This window comes from Schistocerca nitens, chromosome 3 (assembly GCF_023898315.1).
Source record: "Schistocerca nitens isolate TAMUIC-IGC-003100 chromosome 3, iqSchNite1.1, whole genome shotgun sequence".
In the NCBI taxonomy this organism is placed as follows: domain Eukaryota; kingdom Metazoa; phylum Arthropoda; class Insecta; order Orthoptera; family Acrididae; genus Schistocerca; species Schistocerca nitens.
Genome location: NC_064616.1, coordinates 851,060,622 through 851,088,425, shown reverse-complemented (window position 1 = coordinate 851,088,425; position 27,804 = coordinate 851,060,622). Strand labels below are relative to the sequence as shown.

The 27,804-nt window shown below is 42.7% G+C and overlaps 1 protein-coding gene across 1 annotated transcript in view; it reads left to right on the top strand.

Annotated features, from left to right (window-relative positions):
* LOC126248877 (venom acid phosphatase Acph-1-like) overlaps positions 1–27,804 on the top strand; it is a 258,717-nt gene that overhangs the window by 3,804 nt on the left and 227,109 nt on the right. The window lies entirely within an intron of this gene.

The window sequence follows — 27,804 nt, the reverse complement described above, 5'->3', positions numbered from 1 at the left end:
TGTATGTATTTTCGACCCCAAGTTTACCAGATTTTTTTTGGGTCCATGCAACCTTCTCCTAAAAAGCAAGGAGTCCGCAGTAGAAGAGATTTGTTTCACAGTATCGAAAATGTTCTTCAGGCATGCATTTTAAAGGCCATAGTTACTAGAAATTTCTGCTTCGAGTGAGCGTTCCTGTCATATCTCTGAGCAGCTTGTCGGAAAGAAACATGGGGCCAAACCAGTTGCAGGCGTATTTATGTTAATGAGTAGTCGTAAACCTGATTCTAGCACCAAACATAGCCGTGGGAGGTCTTTCGGACATAATGACCAGTTCTGAACTGTAAGGTTTTAAGCACAAATTTTACTCCACGTTTTAGCGAAAATCTATTTACGAAAATAAGGAGAACAAAAGCTAAGTCAAAATAGTGTGGCTTTGCAACGCCACGTCTGTTTTAACACACTTGTCTTCATATTATTACTAAATTATACACATTTCGATTTCGTTAGAATAAACGTGTAAGAGTCGAAGGATATGAAAGGGAGGCTGTAGTTGAGAATGAAGTGAGACAGAGTTGTACCCTATCCCCAACGTTATTTAATCTATACACCGAGCTAGTAGTAAGGAAAACGAAAGAGAAATTTGGAAAAGGGATTAAAGTTCAGCGAGGAGAAATAAAAACTATTAGGTTTGCCAATGACATTGTAATTGTGTCAGAAACGAATGTGAGTCTGAGTTAAGTAATATATTAAGCTATCTGTGTAACCAGTCGTTTATCAATGGAATATTTCCTGAATTTTTGAAATATGCTGAAGTTAAGCCGCTGTTTAAGAAGGGAGGTAAAGAAATAGCGTCAAATTTCCGTCCAATTTCGCTTTTGCCAGCGTTCTCAAAAATTTTCGAAAAAGTAATGTACAATTGGCTTTATAACCATCGTTTCACAAATAACATACTGTCAAAGTCGCAGTTCGGATTTCTAAGGGGTTTTGATATTGAGAAGACTATTTACGCTTACAGTGAAAATGCACTTAATTCAACAGACAAAAAATTGCAGGCAACTGACATATTTTGTGATCTGTCAAAGGCATTTGACTGTGTAAATCACAATATCCTTTTAAGTAAATTAAAATATTATAGTGTAACAGGAAATGCTGCAAAATGGTTCAAATCTTATATCTCTGGCAGGAAACAAAGGGTGTTATTAGGAAAGAGACATGTATCAAGCTATCAGGCATCATCCAACTGGGAACTAATTACATGTGGGGTTCCACAAGATTCCATCTTAGGGCCCTTACTTTTTCTTGTGTATATCAATGACCTTTCATCAGTAACATAACCAGATGCCAAGTTTGTTTTGTTTGCCGATGATACAAACATTGCAATAAATAGCAAATCAAGTGTAGTCTTAGAAAGATCAGCTAATAAAATATTTGTGGACATTAATCACTGGTTCCTAGCCAATTCTTTGTCACTAAACTTTGAAAAAACACACTACATGCAGTTCAGAACTTGTAGTGGGTGTTCCACGACTATATGCCTAACATATGATGAAAAGCAGATAGAAGAAGTGGACACTGTTAAATTCTTGTGATTACAGCTTGTTAATAAATTCAACTGAGAGGAGCACACCACAGAACTGCTGAAACGTCTAAACAAATCTCTATTTGCGTTGCGAATTCTGTCAGACATAGGGAATATAAAAATGAAAAATCTGGCATACTATGCTTACTTTCACTCCATAATGTGATATGGGATTATTTTTTTGGGGTAATTCATCAAGACAAGCTAAAGTTTTCGGGGCACAAAAACGTGCAATAAGAGTTATATGTGGTGTGAACTCAAGAACATCCTGCAGAGGCCTGTTTAGGGAACTAGGGATACTAACTACTGCTGCCTAATATATTTATTCCTTAATGAAATTTGTCGTTAAAAATGTATCACTTTTTCAGACCAACATCTCAGTTCTAAAAATAAAAATAATCATCACAAGGATTTGAAGTCACTTACTCTTGTACAGTCCGCAACTCGTGGTCTCGCGGTAGCGTTCTCGCTTCCCGAGTACTGGGTCCCGGGTTCGGTTCCCGGCGGGGTCAGGGATTTTTCCCCTGCCCTGAGATGACTAGGTGTTGTTTTGTCGTCTTCATAATCATCATCAATCCCCACTGTGGTCGGAGGAAGGCAACGGCAAACCACCTCCATTAGGACCTTGCCTAGTACGGTGGTGCGGGTCTCCCGCATCGTTCCCTTACGCTCTGTCAAGAAGCATGGGACTTCATTTCGATTTCCACTCTTGTACAAAAAGGTATGCATTATTCAGGAACGCACATTTTCAATTACTTGACAAAAGCCATAAAAAGCCTAACAACCAATGAAATTCAGTTTAAGAGAAGCCTAAAGTATTTATTGGTGGCCAACTCCTTCTACTCCATTGATTAATTTCTTAATTTCTCAGTAGAACCAACTGATTTTATATATATATATATATATATATATATATATATATATATATATATATATATATATATATAAAGTACGACCTAACTTCTGCACCATTTCAGTGCCGTAATGTGTTCATTGTAAATAAGTATTGTAGTAGTTCTTTTATATGCTTATTACCTTATAAATAAAAAAAACATTTTTTTATTTTAAATTCAGTGCATTAATGCGATCTTAGTAAATGAGTGTTGTAAAATTATCCTTTCATATAGTGCTCATTAAAAATATGACGATCATTCCACCTGGGACCTGTGGAAGGTACACTAGCTTATTTATTTTTGTTGTAAATATTTGTCATGTATTATTGTTTTTCTGACATGTTCTACATCCTGAGGGGCCTCCTCACTATGGATCAATTGGAATGAAAGTAAATCTAATCTAATCTAATCAAAGGAAGTGAGAGAGAAGCTGAACGGAATGGCTCGTGTCTTGAAAAGAGGTTATAATCCGATCATCAAAAAAGTAAAACAAGGGTAATGGAATGTAGTTGAAGTAAATCAGACGTAGTTGCTGGAATTATATTAGGAGAAGTTAAAGTTCTGCGTTTCGGCCCTAAACGGGCCAATCGAGCCCGACCGATCGCCATATCATCCTTTGACTATGGTGTCATTGGAATTCGGTATGTGATCAGCACACCGCTCGCACTATCGTTGTTGGGTTATTAGATTATGAAAACAGTCAAAGTAGTTAATGAGTTTTGGTGTTTGAGCAGCAAATAGCCGAAGTAGAGAGGATACTGGCTATACCAAAAAAAGCATTTCTGAATAAAATAAATTAACATCGAAAATAAATTTAAGTATTAGGAAGTCTTTTATGAACGTATTTGTTTGGCGTGCAGCCTTGTGCGGAAGTGAAAAGTGAACGATAAGCTTTTGAAATGTGGTGCTGTAGGCAAACGTTGAAGATTAGATGGGTAAATCGCGTAACTAATCTACAGCTACATCTACAATCCGCAAGCCACGTTATGGTGTGTGGTGGAGGGTACTTTGTGTACCACTGTCGCTTCCCTTATTCTTGTCACGTATGGTTAGCGGGAAGAACGATTGTTGATAAGCTTCTTTGTGGGCACGAATCTCTCTAATTTTATCTTCACGTTACTTCCGCGAGACAGACGTAGGAGGAGGCACTATATTGGCTGACTCTTCTAGGAACGTACACTCTCGTAATTTTAACTGTAGACCATACCGTGATTCAGAACGCCTCTCTTGCATTGTCTGCCACTGGAGTTGAATGAACATTTCCGTGACGCTTTGCCGCTTACTAAATCAAAATGGAACGAAACGTGTGACGAATCGCCTACATCGACCGTCATGACCTATGGTAAAAATTATGTAGTGGACCCCCTTGCATATTTCAATAAGGCGCGGACGCTGACCTTACGATTCGCTACCGGTAATTTGTTTACCACAACCAGATTTTCTGCTTTCACATTCCTTGTCTTCGCCAACTCACAAACAAATTGTCACCTTCCAAACTAAACTATACCTCGGGCTGCACTACAGATCAGTATGTCACCACGACGACGATTTCAGGGGGGATTCAACGCTTAACTACAGCAGTGTCGTATATTTAGTATGAGAGTGCGCCACCTAGTTTCCAGGTTTCTTGAATAACACGACTGGCGAGAGGCCAAAGAACTACTACATCTACATCTACATAGGTACTCTGCAGTTTACACTTACGTTTCTGGCTGAGTATTCATCGAACCTCTTTCCTCATTATTTTCTCTATCGTTCTACTTTCCACTACTAACACTTCTTCTTTCTGTGCAAGATCTGATTTCTCTTATTTATCACAATGATTATTTCTCCCTATAGGTAGGTGTGAACAGACTAGTTTCGCATTCGGAGGAGAACGCTGAAAACCGAAATTCCGTGAAAGATCTCGCCGCAACGAGAAACGCCTTTGTTTTAATGCATGCCACTGCAACTCGCATATCATATCCGTGGCACTCTCTCCCCTATTTTGCAATTATACAAAACGAGCTGCCCTTCTTTGAACGTTTTCGATGTCCAATCTGGTGAGGATTCCACACTGCAGCAGAACTCAAGGAGAGGACGGAAAAGCCTAGTGTAGGCAGTCTCTTTAATAGACCTGTTGCACCTTCTAAGCGTTCCGCCAATACAGCGCAGTCTTTGGTTTGCCTTTCCTACAACATTATCTATCTGATAATTCCAATTTAATAGGTAATAGTAATTCCTAGGTATTTAGTTGAACTGACAGCCTTAGGTAGCACCATACAGATATCTTGTCCGAATCATTTTGAAATTGGGTTTGATCTTCCGATGGACTTGCTAGACGTGAAATGACATCATTATCTGCAAACAGTCTAAGATGGCTGCTCTGACTGCCTTCTAAATCGTTTATATAGATCAGAAATGACAGAGGGCCTATAACACTTCATTGGGGGACGCCAGATATCACTTCCGTTTCGCTGGATGACTTTCCATTAATTACTACGAACTGTGAGCTTTCTGACAGGGAATCACGAAGCCGGCCGGAGTGGCCGAGCGGTTCTAGGCGCTACATTCTGGAACCGTGCGACCGCTACGGTCACAGGTTCGAATCCTGCCTCGGGCATGGATGTGTGTGATGTCCTTAGGTTTAAGTAGTTCTAAGTTCTATGGGACTGATGACCTCAGAAGTTAAGTCCCATAGTGCTCAGAGCCATTTGAACCATTTTTTGAAATCAGGAATCCAATCGCACAACTGAGACGAAACTCCGTAGCATGCAACTTGACTATATTGAGGTACTAAATCGAACTGAGGACAAAATAAATTTATGGTAAAACTTGACGAAAAGAAGGGATCGATTGATAGGACACATTCTGAGGCATCAAGGATTTAGCGCTATGGTATTGGAGGGAAGCACTGGGGGTGGGGAATAAAAATTTTGAAGTAGACCAAGGTATAAGGGGCATTCAAATGAAACCCGGTCACTAGTGTAAAGTAACGTTAATGGTTTTATTAATTCAAAAATGTAGTTATACATAATACACATATTCAAAAATAGTCTTCAAAACTGCTGGCACATTTATCCCATTGTAACACTAGCCGGTCGATTCCATCCTTGAAGAAGCTAATAGGCTGCTATCGGAACCAGGCCTGGACCTAGTCACACACTTCGTCGTCTGCTGCGAATCGATGTCAGCGAATAGTTTGTTTTAGAGGTTTAAACACATAAAAGTCACAAGAGAAACGTCGGGACTGTACGGTGGATGTTCCAGCGTTTCCCACCAAAACTGCTGCAGTGTCGTCTTTGTCGCATTGGCCGTGTACGGGATGGCATTATCAAATGGTTCAAATGGCTCTAAGCACTATGGGACTTAACATCTAAGGTCATCAGTCCCCTAGACTTAGAACTACTTAAACCTAAGGACATCACACACATCCATGCCCGAGACAGGATTCAAACCTGCGACCGTAGCAGCCGCGTGGTTCCGGACTGAAGCGCGCGGGCATTATCATGCAGGAGGATAACGCCATTGGACAACATGCCTCGGCATTTCAACTTGATGGCTCGTCTAAGGTTCTGTAAAGTGGCTTGATAACGCTGGCCATTGATGGTGGTTCCCCGTTCCAGGAACTCGACAAGCAGTGGGCCCTTGGGGTCAAAACAGAAGGACATCATGACCTTACCAGAAGTGGTGTGCACGGAGGAGGAGATAAGTGTTTAACGTCCAGTCTACAACGAGGTCATTAGAGACAGAGCACAAGCTCGGATTAGGGATGGGAATCGGCCGTGCCCTTTCGAAGGAACCATCCCGGCATTTGCCTGATTTAGAGAAATCACGGAAAACTTCAATCAGGATGGCCGAACGCGGGTTTGAACCGTCGTCCTCCAGAATGCGAGTCCAGTGTGCTAGCCACTCCGCCACCTCACTCGGTGGGGTGCACGGCCTTTGATTTCAATGGAGGTGGTGAAGTCGCATGATTCCACTGCTTGCTCTGACGCTTGCTTTCCGGTTCAAAATGGTGACAGCATGTCTTGTCACCAGTGACAATACGCAACGGAAAACCGTATTCCTCCTCATGATAACGTTGCAGATGACTCAAAGACAGCGCCATTCGAGTATTTCGCTGTTCGGGAGTCATTTGGTGGGGAACCCTATGCGCACAGATTTTTCGAAAGTTCAAGTGTTGATGCATTATGATGTGGGCGGTGCCCACGCTAATACCCGGTAACCGATGGATCTCGCCCACGGTGATCTGCGGTTGTCCAAGGCTAAAGCATTCACTCCTTCAACCATTTCCGGTATGATACGATGAGCCTGTCCAGGACGAACATCGTCTTCCAGTGACTCGCGCCCCTCAAGGAATTGTTTGCGCCATTCAACAACACTTGAACGACTCAGACTGTACTCACCGTACACAGCCTTCATCCGTCGATACATTTCACTGCCTCCAAATCCCTCCTACGCCAAAAATCGAATCACTCCTTACTCGCACGCATGTTCGATAGTGGACGATAACTTGGGTGACCATCTTCTCTTCGGCGTGAAACCACACTGGCGCTATGCAACATTAAACGGTGCGCACGCGTCAGTCTCTCTACCAATAGACGGCGCCACCATACCCGCAGTTACGTGGTGCCACCTTACGTGTAAGGCAAAGATAGATGAACTGACCAGGTTTCATTTGAATGAACCTCATATGAATATAGTAAGCAGGTTCAAATGGATGTAGGATGCAGTAGTTATTGGGTGATGGAGAGGTTTGCACAGGATAGACGAGCGTGGAGTATTGCATCAAACCAGGCTTCGCACTAAAAATCACAACAAAAAACAACAGCAATAATGATATTCTTTAATCACTGAGGACAACAGGTATCATCTTTGATTTTTAAAAATCGCTTGATTTTGTGGTTCATGTTATGTTGCTGAATGCGCTGAAGCACTACATAACTATGGGAACAGTTCATGAATAGTTCTTATCGTATTCCGAAAACAAGAAGCAGAAAGTTATTCTGTTTCAACAAACATGAACTAAAGTGAATCGGTCTTAGAAGGTGTAGACTGCGATTTCCCACAAGTTTCAATTCTTTCGCCGCTAAATTTGTTGATCTGTATCACTGATACAGTTTTGCATCACCCCGGTTCCCAGAACTCCTGAAGATAGACGTTGACTGTGAGCATTGTATCACAGACACAGTCCCTTTGACTTTTCAGAGATGTCACTAAAGCCGCCCAAAGATGTAAACAAGCATACATGAGCAGTTGGTTGGTTGTTGTTCATTTGTCGGTTGGTCGATTGTGCGATTAGTCGATTTGTCAACTTGTCGTTTGTCCAATTTTCGATTAGTCGATTGGCCCATTGGTCGATTGGCAAATTTGTCGATTGCTCGATTTTAGTTTTCCTCGATCGAGCGAGATGGCGCAGTGGTTAGCACTCCGAGAGGACGACGGTTCAAACCCGCATCCGGCCATCCCGATTATGTTTTCCGTGATTTCCATAAATCGCTTGAGGCAAATCCGGTGGGACCAATGACCTCTCTGTTTGGTCCTCTCCCCAAATTAACCAACCAATTCATGTGAAGATTTATTTCATCATATGTCACGTTTTTAAATGTTCCATTTCCAACTGTCTGGAATGCTCTACATACCTAAATATGAAGAAATGCCAAGAAAATAACATCGTCGTTGTTTGCGCACATTCTGTGTTCAGTATTAAACTCCTCAACATTTGCTAATGACTTCGTTTAATAATCATTGTGTCGTTTCGTGTGTAGAAATAAAACAAGCGTTATTGACAAGTAAATAAAATAAATAACGACCTAGCATAGAATAAAGACATACCTGAATGAATACAGTAAATGCTGCGTACATTTGAGGGGACGTTAGGAAGTAAAATTACACGCTATTATGACAGGACAAATAACGTTTATTGACTGCTGCACTACACGTCGGACTGGCGCAGACACATTATGCTATTTTTCAGAATAGTCACCAAGTCCCTACAAATAACGGTCGGAACATACTATCAATCGTTCAATTCCTCAACGTTATAAATCTCCTTCTTGGTCACGGATCAATTCGAGAACCGCTGTGTGAACGTCCTCATCGTTGGAAAACTCTTTCCCTCCAGATGTTCTTTCAGCTTGGAGAAAAAATGGAAATCTCATGGTGCAAATTATGGACTGTATGGCTGATGCTTCCAACCCTTCCATCGAAAAAGACTGAAGCAAAGCTTGCGTTGTGCGCACCATGTGGGGTGTTGCAGTTTCGTACAGGAGACCAATGCCTTTGCTTGACTTTTTACCCCCCTTGTTCCTGATGGCGTGGCCCAGCGATATCAGTATTGTACAGTACGAATCCGCATGAATGGCTGTGCCCTCTGCGTAAGCAACTCCTTCACAGTAGAAGAAAACAGCGGTCATGACTGCTCTTGATGGTGGAACTTTGCATTTCATCCTCAGAGGCGGGGAGGTTGTAACAATGGAAAATTGTACGGAAATGCAGGAGGATCTGCAACGAATTGACGCATGGTGCAGGGAATGGCAATTGAATCTCAATGTAGACAAGTGTAATGTGCTACGAATACATAAAAAGAAAGATCCTTTATCATTTAGCTACAATATAGCAGGTCAGCAACTGGAAGCGGTTAATTCCATAAATTATCTGGGAGTAGGCATTAGGAGTGATTTAAAATGGAATGACCATATAAAATTAATCGTTGGTAAAGCATATGCCAGACTGAGATTCATTGGAAGAATCCTAAGGAAGTAGGTTACAGTACACTTGTTCGCCCACTGCTTGAATACTGCTCACCGGTGTGGGATCCGTACCAGATAGGGTTGATAGAAGAGATAGAGAAGATCCAACGGAGAGCAGCGCGCTTCGTTACAGGATCATTTAGTAGCCTGAAAGCGTTACGGAGATGATAGATAAACTCCAGTGGAAGACTCTGCAAGAGAGACGCTCAGTAGCTCGGTACGGTCTTTTGTTGAAGTTTCGAGAATGTACCTTCACCGAGGAGTCAAGCAGTATATTGCTCGCTCCTACGTATATCTCGCGAAGAGACCATGAGAATAAGATCAGAGAGATTAGAGCTCACACAGAGGCACACAGACAATCTTTCTTTCCACGAACAATACGAGACTGGAATAGAAGGGAGAACCGATGTACTCAAGGTACCCTCCGCCACACACCGTCAGGTGTCTTGCGGAGTATGGGTTTAGATGTAGATGTAGATGTAGATGTATATGTAGACGCTCTATTTATTGCAAATGTGAAATGATGGACCCACATCTCGTAGCCCGTAATGATGCGGCTCAGAAATTCATTAACATGCGCGGAGTAACGCTCAAGGAACTTCATAGACGTCACAGTCCTTGCGCCTTTGCGCGCAGGTTTCACTGATTGCGGAACCCAGCGAGAGTACAATTTCCGATACTGCAAACGATCTCGAACGGAGTGAACACTGCCTACTGAGATGCGTATCTGCTCAGCAATGTCCACAATAGTCACTCTGTGATTCGGCGAAGCAGTTCTTTGATTGCTCGGACATCAGCTGGTGTCGATGGCCTGCCTTCCGGATCAGTATCAACCACGTCTGCGTGACATTTGTCAGATCGATGGCACCATTTCACTACGCCTGAACGCGACATAGCATTTGGTCCATATACAGGGTGGCGCAGATGGATCGGGTGGTTTTGAAGTGGACTGTACGTCTGGAGGGGGGGAGCCAGGTGTTCGGCGACTTCGTCCTGTGGTGGTGGTGGGGGGGGGGGGGGGGGGGACGGGAAGTTTCAGTTGCAGGCTGGCAGTCAGTCGCGATGGCTACGTGGTCCGTTGAGCATCGTGTTTTCGCAGTGGAAGAGTTCATACGCAATAACGAGTCAATTGTTGCTGTGACGCGTGCCTTTCGCCGGCGTTTCAACATCCCACCTCGCGGTAGTGTTCCTAAGCGAGATACGATATTGAGTTGGGTGCATAATTTCCGCACTACTGGTTCATGTGCTCCAAAATGGACGCCTAGACGGGTCAACTGCACATACCGCTAGGATATCAATGCAAGCTGTACGCGCTCTGTTCCCTGGCCGTTTGATTTCCCGTAATGGAGATGTCCATTGGCCCCCTCGCTCGCCGGACCTCACGGTATGTGACTTTTTATTATGGGGCTATTTAAAAGCAAGGGTCTACATGAACAAACCCCGGACCATTCAGGAGTTGAAGGCAGCAATTCACACCGAAATCACATCAATTCCTGGTGATGTGCTTGAGCGGGCAATGCGGAACGTTAAGGACCGACTCCAAGAATGCGTCGCTCGAGAAGGAGGGCATTTGATGGATGTAATTTTTAAAAACTAACATTACTATTTTTTTGTTAATAAACTTCCATTGTAACTACACGTTTTGCACTTTATTTCAATCCAATACCTTTACAATTGACAGTTTGACAAGTATTTTAAAACCACCCGATCCATCTGCGCCACCCTGTACATCGAAGCTGTACTATTGGTTATTTAGAGTTTTATGCAACAATTTGAGTCTCCTTACATATCATAACGTGGAACTAAGCAAACAAGCGAGACTGAAATTTATTTGGTGCAGGACTTACATGTGAGTTCTGAATGTATTCTTTGCAGTCACAGTTTTAATTACGTTTAACTTTGTTATAACGTGCACTGATCAGCCATGACATTATTCAGGCCTCGATCTAAGCAAACCGGGATATCTACTCCGGGGTATAATTTCAGCGGGCGCCAAATTTATATTCTGGAAGAAAAAAACGTTGTTTCTCAAAGCGCATAGAATCCAGCAAACGTTGGTCTGTCTATTATTCATATGATTTTGAAACGCATCCCTGTTAGTTTTTGAACATTTTTAAACACACTCTAAGTTGTTTTCTTAACGAATCATAAGTTGATTTTTGAATGCGTTCATAGTGTACGTGATATCTCTGCCAGGGGAATCCCCGCCGCATCTAGAAATAAACTTTCTCGCAGACAAAAGGGGACGGGGCTATACGAACTAACCGGAATAAACCCGAACGCGTGAATGCCAATCGGTGCTTGTTTATGTGGTTGACTGGGTGTGCGAATGATCAGCGTTGTTATAATTATTAGGGAAATCCATAGATCCGGACTACCAGAATGGAAATAAACGATTAACAGGAATAACATTTAAGAAAGATTACATATTATCTTCTCAGTGTATCCAATAAAATGAAATTCTGACAGAAAATTTATGCCAGATCGCTACACTAGTAGGGGCCAGTTGTACAGTCCGCGGTTAGTAGACGCTTAAGTTCTATTCTCGGAACAGCGCGGAAAACGCGTTGTACGAACACGCAATAACACCTAACCGGAGAACAAACGCGGTATAATTAAACCGGTAATTCAGGCATGATTAGTGAAGTTAACTGGAGAATAAGTTTTGATAATGGCAGAATAGTACAGAAATAGTGAGGGAAAGAGTGTTTGTCAGAACGAGGAAGGAGAAGAAACGGAGACATCATACAAATTATACAGAAGAATATGACGAATCCTAATTTATATAAAAATTTCGTACTACTACTTTTCGATCTCTTGCTTGAGTAATTGGAGAGTACGAATGAAATTTGAAACTATTTCCTAACATAAAACTTTTTTCTTGTTGTAGGCCTCATAGACATTTGATATTGGTGCTTCGTGAATTATATCCTGTTGTGTCACAAAAATGACCGTTTGTGCCAAAACAATCTCGCTTATTTGGCATTTTATCTAGCAGACAGTGACAAAATAGACGTAATCAAATCGAGAAACCAACCCATTCTTGGGTGCTATTCGTATTAACCACTTTTTCAGCATTAGACAACGACATTTTGGTTTTTCATGTAGTAAAACGTTTTTACGAACTTTGATGAGGTAATAGATTCTTTCGCAGAAAGGAAAGCACGCTGTGTAAAGCTGTAGCAGGATTAGATAGGAAAAATTTCTGGGACCTACGGTGTGAAGAAATGTGTACTGTCTTGCTTGTCTCTTGTCTTCACTGATTTTATGTTTCCTACATTTATTTTTATGTCACACAAAAGAGAAAGCTGTTACCTAATAGGCAATAAAGAGTGCAAATTTTCTGAAGTGTTCTTATTGGCTTGGTTACAAATAACCGTAGGATGTCAAGTCTGCCGACAGGGAGCGCGAGAGGCACCACAAGACGTTTTACTTTCCACTATAATGAATATAGGATTGATGGCTTCCATTACAAAATATTCACGGTTGGATTCCACAGAGCGAAATACATTGACGTGTGATAGAAGAATGCTGTGAGAGCGGCGTGGCACTGCAGTTTGGCACCCTTAGGACCAAATAACATGTGTTACATTTCCTCGAACATATGTTTTATATATCAAACTGTTCAAAAAGATGTGCGCTACAAAATGAACATTTTTTGAAAAATCGATTTAAAAAAAATCTTAAACGCTTGAGGAGGGGAGGTGCCACTACCAATTTTTTGCCCCGGTTCGGAAATATCGTAGATTCGGGTCTGACATTATGGCCGCCGACCTGCTAGCGATATAAACCCGTCCAGGCGATAGCAGCGTTACGTGGCCAGGAATGACTGCTAGTCAGACGTACACACGGTGTGTTCAGTATCAGTGATCGTACTGTCCGAGTGTAGAATTGGGAAGGCACGCGATGTATCTGAGTTTGACTGAGGACAGGTTGTGATGGACCGGAGGCTCGGCATGAGCATTTTGGAAACTGCACGACTTGTCGGGTGTTCGAGAAATGCTGCGGTTTGTGTGGCGGAACCAAGCTGAAACCACGTCCAGACTCGTGGGGTTGGGCGGCCACCCCTCATTACAGGTGACAAACGTCGTAGGCTGGGCGGACTGGTAAAACAGGACAGGCGGCGAACTGTGGCGGAACTAACACCGGAGTTTAATGCTACATCTACATCTACATCTACATTCATACTCCGCAAGCCACCCAACGGTGTGTGGCGGAGGGCACTTTACGTGCCACTGTCATTACCTCCCTTTCCTGTTCCAGTCGCGTATGGTTCGCGGGAAGAACGACTGTCTGAAAGCCTCCGTGCGCGCTCTAATCTCTCTAATTTTACATTCGTGATCTCCTCGGGCGGTATAAGTAGGGGGAAGCAATATACTCGACACCTCATCCAGAAACGCACCCTCTCGAAACCTGGCGAGCAAGCTACACCGCGATGCAGAGCGCCTCTCTTACAGAGTCTGCCACTTGAGTTTATTAAACATCTCCGTAACGCTATCACGGTTACCAAATAACCCTGTGACGAAACGCGCCGCTCTTCTTTGGATCTTCTCTATCTCCTCCGTCAACCCGATCTGGTACGGATCCCACACTGATGAGCAATACTCAAGTATAGGTCGAACGAGTGTTTTGTAAGCCACCTCCTTTGTTGCTGGACTACATTTCTGAGCAGAGTAAAAGTGTCTCTGAACACACAGTGCACCAAACACTCGTAACGGTGGGCCTCCACAGTCGACGACCCTCGCATGTGCCAATGTTAACACCATGACATTGGCAACTACGACAGAAATGGGCACGTAACCTCCGGAACTGGACGTTGGCGCAGCGGCAGAGCTTTTCGTGGCCTGATGAAGCCCGATACCTTGTTCATCTTGTCGATGGGAGGGCTTGAATCCGTCATCTTCCAGTGGAACAGCTCATTGACATCTGTACTGCTGGACGGAGACAAGCTGGCGGCAGCTCTATTGCCGTCTGGGAAACATTCACGTGGACATCCATGGGTCCAGGGGAGCTCGTGCAAGGCACCGTGACGGCCGAGGAGTATCTTACACTGGTTGCATACCACGTACACCCCTTCATGACAATTGTGTTTCCCGATGGCAGCGGCATCTTTAATCAGGCTAATACGCCATGTCACAGGGCCAGAATTGTGATGGGGTGGTTCAAGGAACACAATGGCGAGTTCCAATTCATGTGCTGGCCCTCCAGCTCGCCAGATCAACTCCCTCCAGCGACCTGCCATGCCACGATGCGTCGCCGCTGTTATCTGTGCCAAAGGTGGACATACCGGTTATTCGGTAGGGGGTCATAATGTGCTGTCTGATCAGTGTAAATGATGCCTATAATTAGAAGGCAGATGCACTCGCAAAAACTGATTAACAGATCGCTGGAAGTTCTACATAACTGTCACACCTTAGGAAAATACTACCCGTGCTACCGAAAACATTCTTTTCTTGGAATTTCTTACAATAAAAAAATGTTCATGTAATAGAAGCCTCTGTCATTTTATTCGTTTCAGACATTGTACAATTCATGGCTACTAATAGGCAAGGTTTCAAGTGTCGTCTGCGTATGAAATTTAACAGCGGTCTGCATCGTAATACACTACTGGCCATTAAAATTGCTACACCAAGAAGAAATGCAGATGATAAACGCGTATTCATTGGACAAATATATTATACTAGAACTGACATGTGATTACATTTTCACGCAATTTGGGTGCACAGATCCTGAGAAATCAGTACCCAGAACAACCACCTCTGGCCGTAATAACGGCCTTGACACGCCTAGGCATTGAGTCAAACAGAGCTTGGATGGTGTGTACAGGTACAGCTTCCCATGCAGCTTCAACACCATACCACAGTTCATCAAGAGTAGTGACTGGCGTATTGTGACAAGCCAGTTGCTCGGCCACCATTGACCAGACGTTTTCAATTGGTGAGAGATCTGGAGAATGTGCTGGCCAGGGCAGCAGTCGAACATTTTCTGTATCCAGAAAGGCATGTACAGGACCTGCAACATGCGGTCGTGCATTATACTGCTGAAATGTAGGATTTCGCAGGGATCGAATGAAGGGTACAGCCACGGGTCGTAACACATCTGAAATGTAACGTCCACTGTTCAAAGTGCCGTCGATGCGAACGAGAGGTGACCGAGACGTGCAACCAATGGCACCCCATACCATCACGCCGGGTGATACGCCAGTATGGCAGTGAAGAATATACGCTTCCAATGTGCGCTCAACGCGATGTCGCCAAACACGGATGGGACCATTATGATCCTGTAAACAGAACCTGCATTCATTCGAAAAAATGACGTTTTGCAATTCGTGCACCCAGGTTCGTCGTTGATTACACATCGCAGGCGCTCCTGTCTGTGATGGAGCGTCAAGGGTAACCGCAGCCATGGTCTCCGAGATGATAGTCGATGCTGCTGCAAACGTCGCCGAACTATTCGTGCAGATGGTTGCTGTCTTGCAAACGTCCCCATCTGTTGACTCAGGGATCGAGACGTGTCTGCACGATCCGTTACAGCCATGCGGATAAGATGCCTGTCATCTCGACTGCTAGTGATACGAGGCCGTTGGGATCCAGCACGGCGTTCCGTATTACCCTCACGAACCCACCGATTCCATATTCTGCTAACAGTCATTGGATGTCGACCAACGCGAGCAGCAGTGTCGCGATGCGATAAACCGCAATCGCGATAAGCTACAATCCGACCATTACCAAAGTCGAAAACGTGATGGTACGCATTTCTCCTCCTTACACGAGGCATCACAACAATGTTTCACCAGGCAACGCCGGTCAACTACTGTTTGTGTATGAGAAATCGGTTGGAAACTTTCCTCACGTCAGCACGTTGTAGGTGTCGCCACCGGCGCCAACCTTGTGTGAATGCTCTGAAAAGCTAATCATTTGCACATCACAGCGTCTTCTTCCTGTCGGTTGAATTTCGCGTCTGTAGCACGTCATCTTCGTGGTGGAGCAATTTTAATGGCCAGTAGTGTAAATATTTGAAAACTAGGGTCAAAGGAAGAAATATTGAATTATCGAAGAGAAATGGTTCAGCCAGTTCAAGTCTGTCTTGAATGGTTTTCGCAGTGAATGCGGAACTCACATTCGTTGCCATCGGATTCATTATTAGAAACAAGTTATTATTTCAGATATCTCATTTACATTCCGTAAGGTATCGATAGTTTTCTATAAGAAACGGCTGAATTATCCGCCGCATTGTATGCATACGTTAATTTGCAAAATAAATTTTCATCTCTGTTTCGTTTTCTGTGCATGCACTTCTATACCATTTGAACGGTGATGTGAGATATTGGTTGAATCGAGACACCGTTTATTCTGAGGATTTCTTGTTGCGTTTTGTAGCTTTTCTCACGCCTGCGAATTTCAGCAACGAACGAGAATTTTGGTTATAAATCTGTCAAGCACATAAGTGTCCCTATCTCCTATGACCTGTGCCAACTAACACGGAGCGGATCACCGATTTGGACCGCTTCGAGAACATTGCTCTGATTTAACAAAACGTAATCTAAATCAATTTACTTGGAGAAATGCATGGTACACTCTGCGCTGCCTAAAATATATTTATTCACAATCGGTTTTTGATTATCTTCAAAGAGCTTGAACAAAAATGGAAACAAGCCGATATTAGAGCGTTAAGTATCTTTTTCTGAGGTTTGCAAGTCAGCTATGGCGTATACTTTTCTGATTAAATAGCGTATATGAGATGTGTAGTTGTCACAATCGATATTTTTCGTACGTAGATTTAATTTTTCCGAGTAATTGTCAGGAAAATGTAATTTGTGTTGATATTCACAGTTTTCACTTTGTTTCCATTCTTGTACCAGCACTATGAAGACGATCAATGATCGAAACCGGTTGTGAGTAAATATATTGTAAGCTAGCACAGTGTGTATCACGCAGTTCTCCTAATATATCGATGCTGGTGACAGTCGCCTGAAATTTTTTTTAAATCAATTTAAATGTAAATAAAAACGTTCCCTTTAGCAACAAAGAAGTTTCAACTTCCCGCAGTGCTAAATATAGACTTACGGCGTATCTCTGAAATAATGATAGCTCTCTTTCCTTCTCGGAGAATGCATATACAATATAATTTGTAAGATCAAATACATTGTTCAGTGTGTTTTGATGTTCCTCGTATTTTATTCGCTCTTTTGTTCTTTGTAACTTGTGACTGTATTACAGCTGGTGTAATAAATAATATAGCTAGGTCAATATTTGCAAATTATTCGTGAAAATTGATCTTTTAGATTGTTTAAAATATGTGAAAAACCCAATGATACAGAAAATACACAACACAGGTAAATTCGTGAAGCACAGTTTTACATATTTATGACAATTTATTTTATTTGTTATGGAGTTGGAATGGTAAGTGGCTTTAATGTTATGATACAATCTGACAGATCGCTGTTCATACGTTTGTACTCAATGGCTTTAATGTTATGATACAATCTGACAGATCGCTGTTCATACGTTTGTACTCGATGGAGGTGGGTTGCTAAGCATTTTTTAAACTATTTTATACAAACATCTATTATTTTTTAATCCCAATAAAAGTGCAATAAAATTTTTACTTAACTTCAAAATAGTTCAAATGGCTCTGAGCACTATGGGACTTCACATCTGAGGTGATCAGTCCTCTAGAACTTAGAACTACTTAAACCTAACTAACCTAAGGACATCACACACATCCATGCCCGAGGCAGGATTCGAACCTGCGACCGTAGCGGTCGCTCGGCTCCAGACTGTAGCGCCTAGAACCGCACGGCCACTCCGGCCGGCAACTGTCATTATAGGTCCCTTCCTTAAACCTCGCTGTTGCCAGCGGACGTTACAACACGACACAGACACAAATTTGGACATAGCAAGCAGCGATATAAAAAAAAAGAAAGAAAAATTGCCAATCGAAGACCGTGACCACGTAAACACGACGCCGTTGCGAGTCTAGATAGCTCTATATTGCACCTCTTGTCCTTCGACCGTTCACTGTTTCTATTTTGCTTTTTTTCACAGTTCAGTACACCATCTTTCTGTTTTCATACTTGATCTGTGTTCAGGTTTTGACGGACTGTCCACTGAGCCTTCTTATCACTAAATCTGAGAGGGGTGCCCCTAACATGAAAAACGTATGTTTTTGGGGGTGTCCGATACCTTTGATCATATAGTGTACGTAAGCATCCTGTCTGATCACCTGCTTTCATTCATGTCCATTGTGCATTCCGACGGACTTGGGCAATTTCAGCAGGAGAATACGATACCCCACACGTCCAGAATTGCTACAGAGTAGCTCCAGGAACACTCTCCTGAGTTTAAGCACTTCCGCTGGCCACCAAACTCCCAGACATTAATATTATTGAGCATATCTGGGATGCCTTGCAACGTGTTGTTCGGAAGAAATCTCCACCCCTCGTACTCTTACGGATTTATGGACAGCCCTGCAGGATTCACGGTGTCAGTTCCCTCCAGCACTACTTCAGACATTAGTCGAGTCAATGTCACGTCGTGTTGCGGCACTTCTGTGTTTTCGCGGGGGCCCTACACGATATTAGGCAGGTGTACCAGTTTCTTTGGCTCTTCAGTGTAATACATTCAGTGCGTCCAGTTATTATATTTTAAACCATTAACTACCATCAGGCCTCAGTAGCCCGTCTGTGATTTTTGTTACCTTCTCTATTAGTATCTGTATATTTCATTTTAAGGAAATTTTAGGATTTTTGCTGATCTATCTTGTTACTCATAGTTGTGGAAAATGATTATAAAAATGTACCTGTGGTTTTACATTGAAGTGCTGGTTCATGTTTCTTCCTGTACGGACCTCGCAAGCCCGTTGAGTTTAGCAGCAATTTCGAAACAACCAGATGTGTGTCTGCGCAGCGTCTGTTACGTCATTTAGTATTCAACAGTCCTACATGTGGTAAGCACATGTTTATTTTGGGTTATTATTTCATGATAGTTGTCTGTTCTATAATAAAAAATGTTACCGAGGAGAAGACTATGAGATGAAATAAGGGTATCGTTGGAGCAGTCTTCTGATCCTGAAAACCCACCTAGTAAAGCTGTATTTCCAGTTATGATGATAATGAGGTAGAAGTCGGTGAAAACCCAGAACCACACGAAGATTATGATGATCATAAAGAATCCCTTTACAAAGAAGGAGAAGAACAATGTACTGCAAATTCTGTTGAGTGTGACTTATTGTTTCTCATACTAGAAATGAAAAATTTGCTCCTCTTCGACTAGAATTTCTGGTAGGTGGCGCAAAAAAGATGTATTGAAAGAAGACCAGGGACCTACAAGATTTTCGTTTAGGAACCTTGGTAATGAAGTGCATCAGACGTGTATGCTCGGAACATTCCGCTATTGTCTGAGAGTGCACCGTGCACAAATTTACAATAGGAATCATATTATAAAAACACTTTTTTAGAATGAGAATAAATTACATATCCGTAGAAATCCACCAGTAAAAGTATAAAAATTGTGTTTTTAAAATGTAAACTTTAAATGAATAAAATTAATTTAAAAGTTTTCATGCCACAAAGGCGATCCATGATATAAGTAGTTAAGATTTGTCAATTTATGTCAGTTTAAACAACACGTAACGTTATACAGATTTTCTAGAAAGCAGAGGGTTGAATACACTATAAATGACAACGTGTCTTTGACAGGCAGGAGCCCACAGCGGTCTTCATGCATCTCCAAACATTTAGCCAGTCGCTGGGTCACGTTTCTCTTGAACTCGTCGCATCCACAGTTACAAGAGCAGCACGAAAGCGCGCAACCAGTTCTTCCGCATTCCTTATCTGTGGAAAACCGCATGTAATCGCTTCGTTTATCGACGTGGACCGTTGACCTTAAAGCACATCGACCCTCTTACATATGTTTTTGATGGCGCTTTTACATACGGACTTGTGGAGATCCACTCTGAGTTTTTTAAACTGCACTTTAAGAAGCAGCGCATTTCTTGACAAAGTCAACGATGTGAAGATCTCACTTATAAACACTTGTTCATAGAACTGCGGGCAGGTATATGATTAAATGTGTATAAGTGCAATTTATAAAAAATGGTTCAAATGGCTCTGAGCGCTATGGGACTTGACTTCTGAGGTCATCAGTCCCCTATAACTTAGAACTACTTAAACCTAACTAACCTAAGGATATCACACACATCCATGCCCGAGGCAGGATTCGAACTTGCGACCGCAGCGGTCGTGCGGTTCCAGACTGTAGCGCCTAGAACCGCTCGGGCACTCCGGCCGGCTGCAATTTATATCTATGCATTTCAAGATGATGAATATTGACGACCGTGATATGCACCAATACGCATGGCACGTGATTTTTTGACGAGACAAAGACGATGTATCCACATCAGTTGCTATGGCTGTCATGTTTCATTGTGTGTGGAGAGCATATAACTGAAGAAATGCGGGCAATGGGCCGGAAAGCGTAGAGGGGTGCAGTGCATGCAAGGCAACAGAGTAAATGTTTAAAGCTAAAACACGTCTTTCAAAGTAAAATAATGATAACGATTGTATTCTCATTTCGGTTATAGTACTAAATAATTGTCCGGGTTTTGTATAAATCCTGCTGTAACTGCTGTTTAACGATTAAGGAGCCTAAAATCAGGAAATTACAATAAATACACCTAGATCTGAAAGAGAACTTGTGAACTAAACCATTCTAACGAAACACTCTCGTCACAGCACTAACTGAGCAGCACAGCAGCACTGTATTGAATGAAAATATTTGTCATACATATGTTTGCAGTGTTGTTCTTTGGCGTCCATTTTCTACCAGAACCATGCACTACACTTTTTGTATTTTTAGTGTGCTAGGAACCACGCCCTGGTGAACGAGTACGCGAATTTTGGGACTCCTTGTATACTTTGTGCACTCGTTCCGTATGGTTTTGCTTCTCAGAAGCTGCCGCATTTCACTTTCAATTCATTTATGCATTTTTTTCAAGTTGAAACGTCCCCTTTTGAACAATTATACATGACTGTGCTTAAACTGACACACAATATTTTTAGCGCAACGCAATCTGACTAACAGTAATCCCTACAAAAGAATGGCCCTGACTAACATTAACCTATACCTTTCACAAATCACTTACCTCACAAAAATCTTCGTTACTCGAACTACTGCAATACAGCGAGTGCCACTGCTGCCAGCTAAATAAAAGATTCAAACTACGGAAGACACTAACTACTGATAGGCATAGTTAGCAACTGAAAGATTTTAATAGAGAACAAACAATGTATTTACCTTAATAGTCATAATATATATAGCAGTTCATGACATCCAGCCTTACAAATTTCAAAACTCCGCCATTTCTCTCCCCACATCCACCACTGCTGGCGGCTCACCTCCAACTGCGCAACGCTACGCGCTGTTCACATCCAGCTGCCGCTGCCCAACACTACAATGGCAGACAACAATCCAAACCAGCCACAGACTGCACACAGCACAGCCAGTGATTCTCACACAGAGCGCTACGTAACGTTGCCAATAAGAAAACATAAACAGCCTACTTACATAGCCCCCATGCTCCCCACAAAAAAATTTACAAATTGTTTTGGGCAGTGGCCAATAATGATTTGATAAAATTTTCCATAATTACAATAACAAAGAAATCAAATGCACACACTTCTTGATACAACAAACGTTAGACACAATGGAACAACACCAGAGACAAACACAGCAACAGTTACACGCAATGGAACAAAAGCTTCAAAAGTTAGACTCAGTGGAACATAAGCTTGAACAAACAATGTATTTACCTTAATAGTCATAATATATATAGCAGTTCATGACATCCAGTCTTACAAATTTCAAAACTCCGCCATTTCTCTCCCCACATCCACCACTGCTGGCGGCTCACCTCCAACTGCGCAACGCTACGCGCTGTTCACATCCAGCTGCCGCTGCCCAACACTACAATGGCAGACAACAATCCAAACCAGCCACAGACTGCACACAGCACAGCCAGTGATTCTCACACAGAGCGCTACGTAACGTTGCCAATAAGAAAACATAAACAGCCTACTTACAAAGTCACTCCCTTAAAACCATTCCTCACTGTCTCTTACGCGAGGATCTGCATCTATACGCTGCAGACAACTTGGAATACAATGCAAAGCGTACGTCCCAATGTACCAGATACACTGGGGTGACAAAAGTCATGGGGTACCTCCTGATATCATATCGGACCTTCTTTCGCCCGGTGTAGTGCAGCAACTCAACGGTGCATGGACTCGAGTCGTTGGAAATCCCCTGCAGAGAAACTGAGTCACGCTGCCTCTAATCCCGTCCATAATTGCGGAAGTGTTGCCAGTGCAGGATGTTGTGCACGCACTGACCTCTCGATTATATTCCATGAATGTTTTATGGAACTCATGACGGGCGGTCTGCGTGGCCAAATCATTCGCTCGAATTGTCTATAATGTTCTTCAAACCAATCGCGAACAACTGTGACCCGAGAGACATGACATCGTAGTTTGGGAACATGAAGTCCATGAATGGCTGCAAATGGTTTCCATTTTCTACCAGAACCATGCACTACACTTTTTGTATTTTTAGTGTGCTAGGAACCACGCCCTGGTGACCGAGTACGCGAAGTTTGGGACTCCTTGTATACTTTGTGCACTCGTTCCGTTCCGTAAGTAGCCGAACATGACCATTTACAGTAAATAATCGGTTCAGTTGGACCAGAGGACCCAGTCCGTTCAATGTAAACACATCCCACACCATTATGGAGCCACCACCAGCTTGCACAGTACCTTGTTGCAACTTGGGACCATGGCCACACTCGAACACTACCGTCAGCTCTTACCAACTGAAATCGCGACTTATCTGACCAGGCCGCGGTTTTACAGTCGTCTAGGGTCCAACCAATATGGTCACGAGCCCAGGATAGGCACTGCTGACTATGTCACGGTTTTAGCAAAGGCACTGACTTCCGTCGTCTGCTACCATAGCCCATTAACACCAAATTTCACTGCACTGTCCAAACGGGTACGTTGGTCGTACGTCGCACATTGATTTCTGCAATTATTTCACGCATTGATTCTTGTCTGTTAGCACTGATGACAATAAGCAAACGCCGCTGCTCTTGGTCGTTAAGTAAAGGCTGCGGCCACTGCGTTGTACGTAGTGAGAGGCAATGCCTGAAATGTATTCTCGGCACACTCTTGGGACCGATGACCTCGCTATTTGGTCCCCTCCCTCAAATCAACCATCTAACGAATCGGCACAGTCTTCACACTGTGGACTTCGGGATATTAACTCCGTAACGATTCCCGAAATAGAACGTCACATGCATCTGTTCCCACCTTCCGTTACACGTTCAAAGTCCGTTAATTCCCGTCATGCTGGCATACCACGTCGGAAATCTTTTCACATCAATCATCTGATTACCAATGACAGCTCCGCCAATGCACTGCCCTCTTATATCTTGTATACGCGAAACTACCGTCATCTGTACGTGTGGATATCGCTATCCCATGACATCTGTCACTTTAGTGTACTAAGGCTTTTTCCCGCTCCATTCAAGCATGGAACGCGGGAAGAATGACCTTTGAAACTCCTCCTTAAGAGGTTTTATTACTTTCTTCTCGTTCTCACAATCGCTACGGGAGTGATACGTATGGGGTTGTAGTACATTCCTAAACAGAGCGAGGTGGCGCAGGAGCTAACACACTGGACTAACATTCGGGAGGACTATGGTTCAAACCCGCGTCCGCCCATCCTGATTTAGATTTTCCGTGATTTCCCGAAATCGCTTCAGATAAATCCCGGGATGGTTCCTTTGAAAGGGCACTGCCGACATCCTTCCCTAATCCGGTGGAACTGATAACCTCATGTTTGGTACCCTCCTCCAAATCAACCAACCTAAATCATAGAGTCATCATTTGAATTCGGTTCATGAATCTTTGCAAGCAGGCTTTCTCGGTATATGTGTAATTAAAACAGTAACCAGTTGGGGAAGGTAGGCCGGCCGCTGTGGCCGAGCGGTTCTAGGATGTCCTTAGGTTAGTTAGGTTTAAGTAGTTCTAAGTCTAGGGGACTGATGACCTCAGATGTTCAGTCCCATAGTGCTTAGAGCCATTTGAACCATTTTTTTGCGGAAGGTAGTAGTCAAAAGCTCTTGACCTAAGGTTCAAGCTATACAGGGTGCAGAAAAACTGTGTCACGAAATTTTAACCCAGAATAGCTGATGCCAGTAGGAACCAAAATTACTAATGCTGTGTAGGTCGACAGCGCACCGTTTTTAAACTACGTAAACTTGGCGCCACGCGCTCCGATTGGTCGTGGGATTGCCCTGTTGCCGTTCGGCGGTTAATGGGCAGTGCTATGGTTGTCGGTTCACACATACAAACGTCCCTCGCCCCGATCTCTGGCACGCAAAGCATTCGCAGTCATGCGTTGTCCAGAGCATCCAGCAACATGCAATCCCGAGGCCAGTCGAAGCGCGTGTCGCCAAGTTTCTGTAATTTAATGGACATTTGTGGTGAGGTCTTATGGCACCAAACTGCTGAGGTCATCGGTCCCTAAACTTACACACTACTTAATCTAACTTACGCTAAGGACAACACACACACCCATGCCCGAGGGAGGACTCGAACCTCCGACGGGGGGAGCCGCCCTGGCCGGTTACACCGCGCGGCTTCCGTACTTTAAAAATGGTGCGTTGTCGACCTACACAACATTAGTAATTTTGGTTCCTACAGGCATCAGCTATACAGAACTAAAATTTCGCGACACATTTTTCTCCACGCTGTATAAATGGGCCTTCTTCAGAAGTCTTATTATGTTTTACATGCTGATCATGATGTGCCGCCAATAAGCCAAGCCAGATGACTGCTTTTACGATTGCCAGTTTTAATTATGACTAAGTCTATTGGCGCCACATCTTGATCAACACGTAAAATGCAATAAGACTTTTGAAGAAGGCCCAGAGCTTTTTACTACTACCTTCCGCAACTGGTAGCTATTTTTCTTCCATATATTACAGTTGTACAGTTGCTTCTGCAGCCATGCTTAAGATTCTTTCTCGGGATAGTTTATGTCTATCTTCAAGAGCCTGCCAGTTCTGTATGGCGCGCAGTATACTCGCTTATTATATTATTGAAATCATCCGGTCTAAAAAGTTTATAGCTTCGGTTTCTTCATGTTCATCAGTGAAGATGATTTTTGCATGCAGATCGTTGAGTTTGGATGCTAATTTTTGATGTCATGCTTCCTTCCTTTAAAAAGTATGATTGAACCATCGACATATCCTTGAAAATAAGTTATTCTTCCTGTGATGTGCTAATAATTAGTGAAGATTTTTTTCCAGCTCTGCGATAAAAATTTCAGCTAACATCCTGGAAAAACTGTTTCTGATCACTATATCATAGATATGTTTACAAAATTTGTTGCTGAACGTAGACCTAACATTCCATACACTTCTCCAACACTTCATTTTTTGTTATTTATGAGTTTTTCCTGTATATCATCCAGTGTTTCTTTAATAGGTATATTAGTATTTAGATTTGAAATATCTAATACGCTTAGTTAGCATTAGCTGGAATAATGATGTCTTTTACTTCATTGCCAAATTGAATGCTGATGTTTAATGCGCACGCATTCTGAAACGTGTACTCTTCTTTCAGTCTCGTGTATAAAGCTTCGTTCAAGTATGTGTTAGCTTCTTGCACATTACTAAATACCCAGATATTTTGTTATTTTTTGTGCAGCCGTATTTGAGCTCTTGCTATGAATGCCCTAGGATAAATGTTAATAAATCCATACTTGGCAACAAAGAAAGCAGAGGACTTTGTTGAATATAAAAGGAAAAGAACAACAGCTAAAGGAGAAAACAGGAAGCGGCACAGATAACACTGGGACCGTTTCATCAACAAATGGAAAGAGACGTAATTAGACCTTCCTTAACATTCGACTCCCTAAGAAATAAATTAAACAGGGAAGTAAGCTGTGACTAAGATATTCAGGTGATAAACAAAGACACTTGGCTAAAATATTTGTAAGAGCAATGGACTCAGAATCAAATCATGGGTCAAGCAGAGGAAACATACCTAACATTAGATAAAGTCTACTATAAAGAGACAGAACCAATGTTGAAATACCGTAAAAGGAACAGATCCCTTGACAAGGACGGCTTTAGTATGGAACCTTTTAAATTCATTGACAAGACACTCAAGAAACGGTTGCTGAACTTTATGAATAGAATTTACAAAGGAGAACATCCATCACAGAGATGACAGAGAGCAATTGTCATCTCAGTTCTTAAAAAAAAATGTGGTCTCAGAGGCTGCAGTAACAACAGGGGAATAAGCCACGGCAGATCATGCCCAGATGGCTGTTTCACATTAAGATGCTAATTTAAAAAAGGGAAGAATTTAATCTTGAATCATATCTGGCATTTATTGCTTTTAAAAAACTTCGGAACATCCTGGCAGAATAAAACATCCCATCACACATCATAAAAACGATCCGTAACATGGGCAGCCAAAATGTGACTGCAGTCAGAAAAGGATAACAGCTGTCGGAATGGAAAGGCATTGACCAAGGAGTTCGACAAGGATGTTGCCTCTCACTGGTTCCGTTCAAGATACAGATATAGATAAAATCACTAGTGAATGAGGATGAAACCTCATGGAATTACCAAGATAGACAAGCTGACCTACACACACTACTGTTCGCAGATGACCAGGTACTTTTCGCAGAATCCGAGGATGATCTACAGAGATCACCTGCACATAACAGTAAACATGTTCAACACGGAGGTCGCCTTGAATAAAATCAAAGATATGGCCTTTACCATGAATACCACAAGAGAACCAAAATTTCAGTAGACAACACACTCTTCCTTCAGACCATTTCACACTATACATTAGACTCACACTATACAAACATAATGGCCAAACCTACCCTCTTGTGTGGCAGTAAGGCTTGGACGCTCTGTAGAGATGCCAAAAGGAAGCTAATCAGAGCCGATACGCAGTTCATGAGCAGAACAGCTGCCTACACGCTATGGAACAGGAAAAGATGGGATGACATTAACAATAAGTAAAATAGTCTCAGGTTGCAGTTATGGTGTTACAAGTTTCATTGCATTATCCATTTCAATAATTCATATATCATCTTCAGATGTAGTTCAGTACAAATCTAACCGACAGTTACATGTTAATTTTCCAGATCACAACAGGTCGTCGACCAAAATACCGGTAACCACACCCTACGTCCGCTACACCGTGCAAGCGACACTTCAGCGATGGGCAAGAGACAACACACAGAGTCTCTTCTTCACCGGTGTAATCTCGCTTGCATAGTGTTGCGGACGTGGGCTGTGGTAACTGGTATCGTGTTGATAACCTGCTGTGATGTGGGAAATTAACACGTAACTATCGATTAGTTGTGTACTAAAATACATCTGGATATGAGACGTGAAGTCTCGAAATCGATAAAGCAATAAAACTTGTAACACCATAACTGTAGCCTGAGCCCATTCTATTTATTGTTCATACTATATGTTGCTGCTTTCCCACCATCCTCTGCGATGGGCAGAGAAGATATCGGATGAC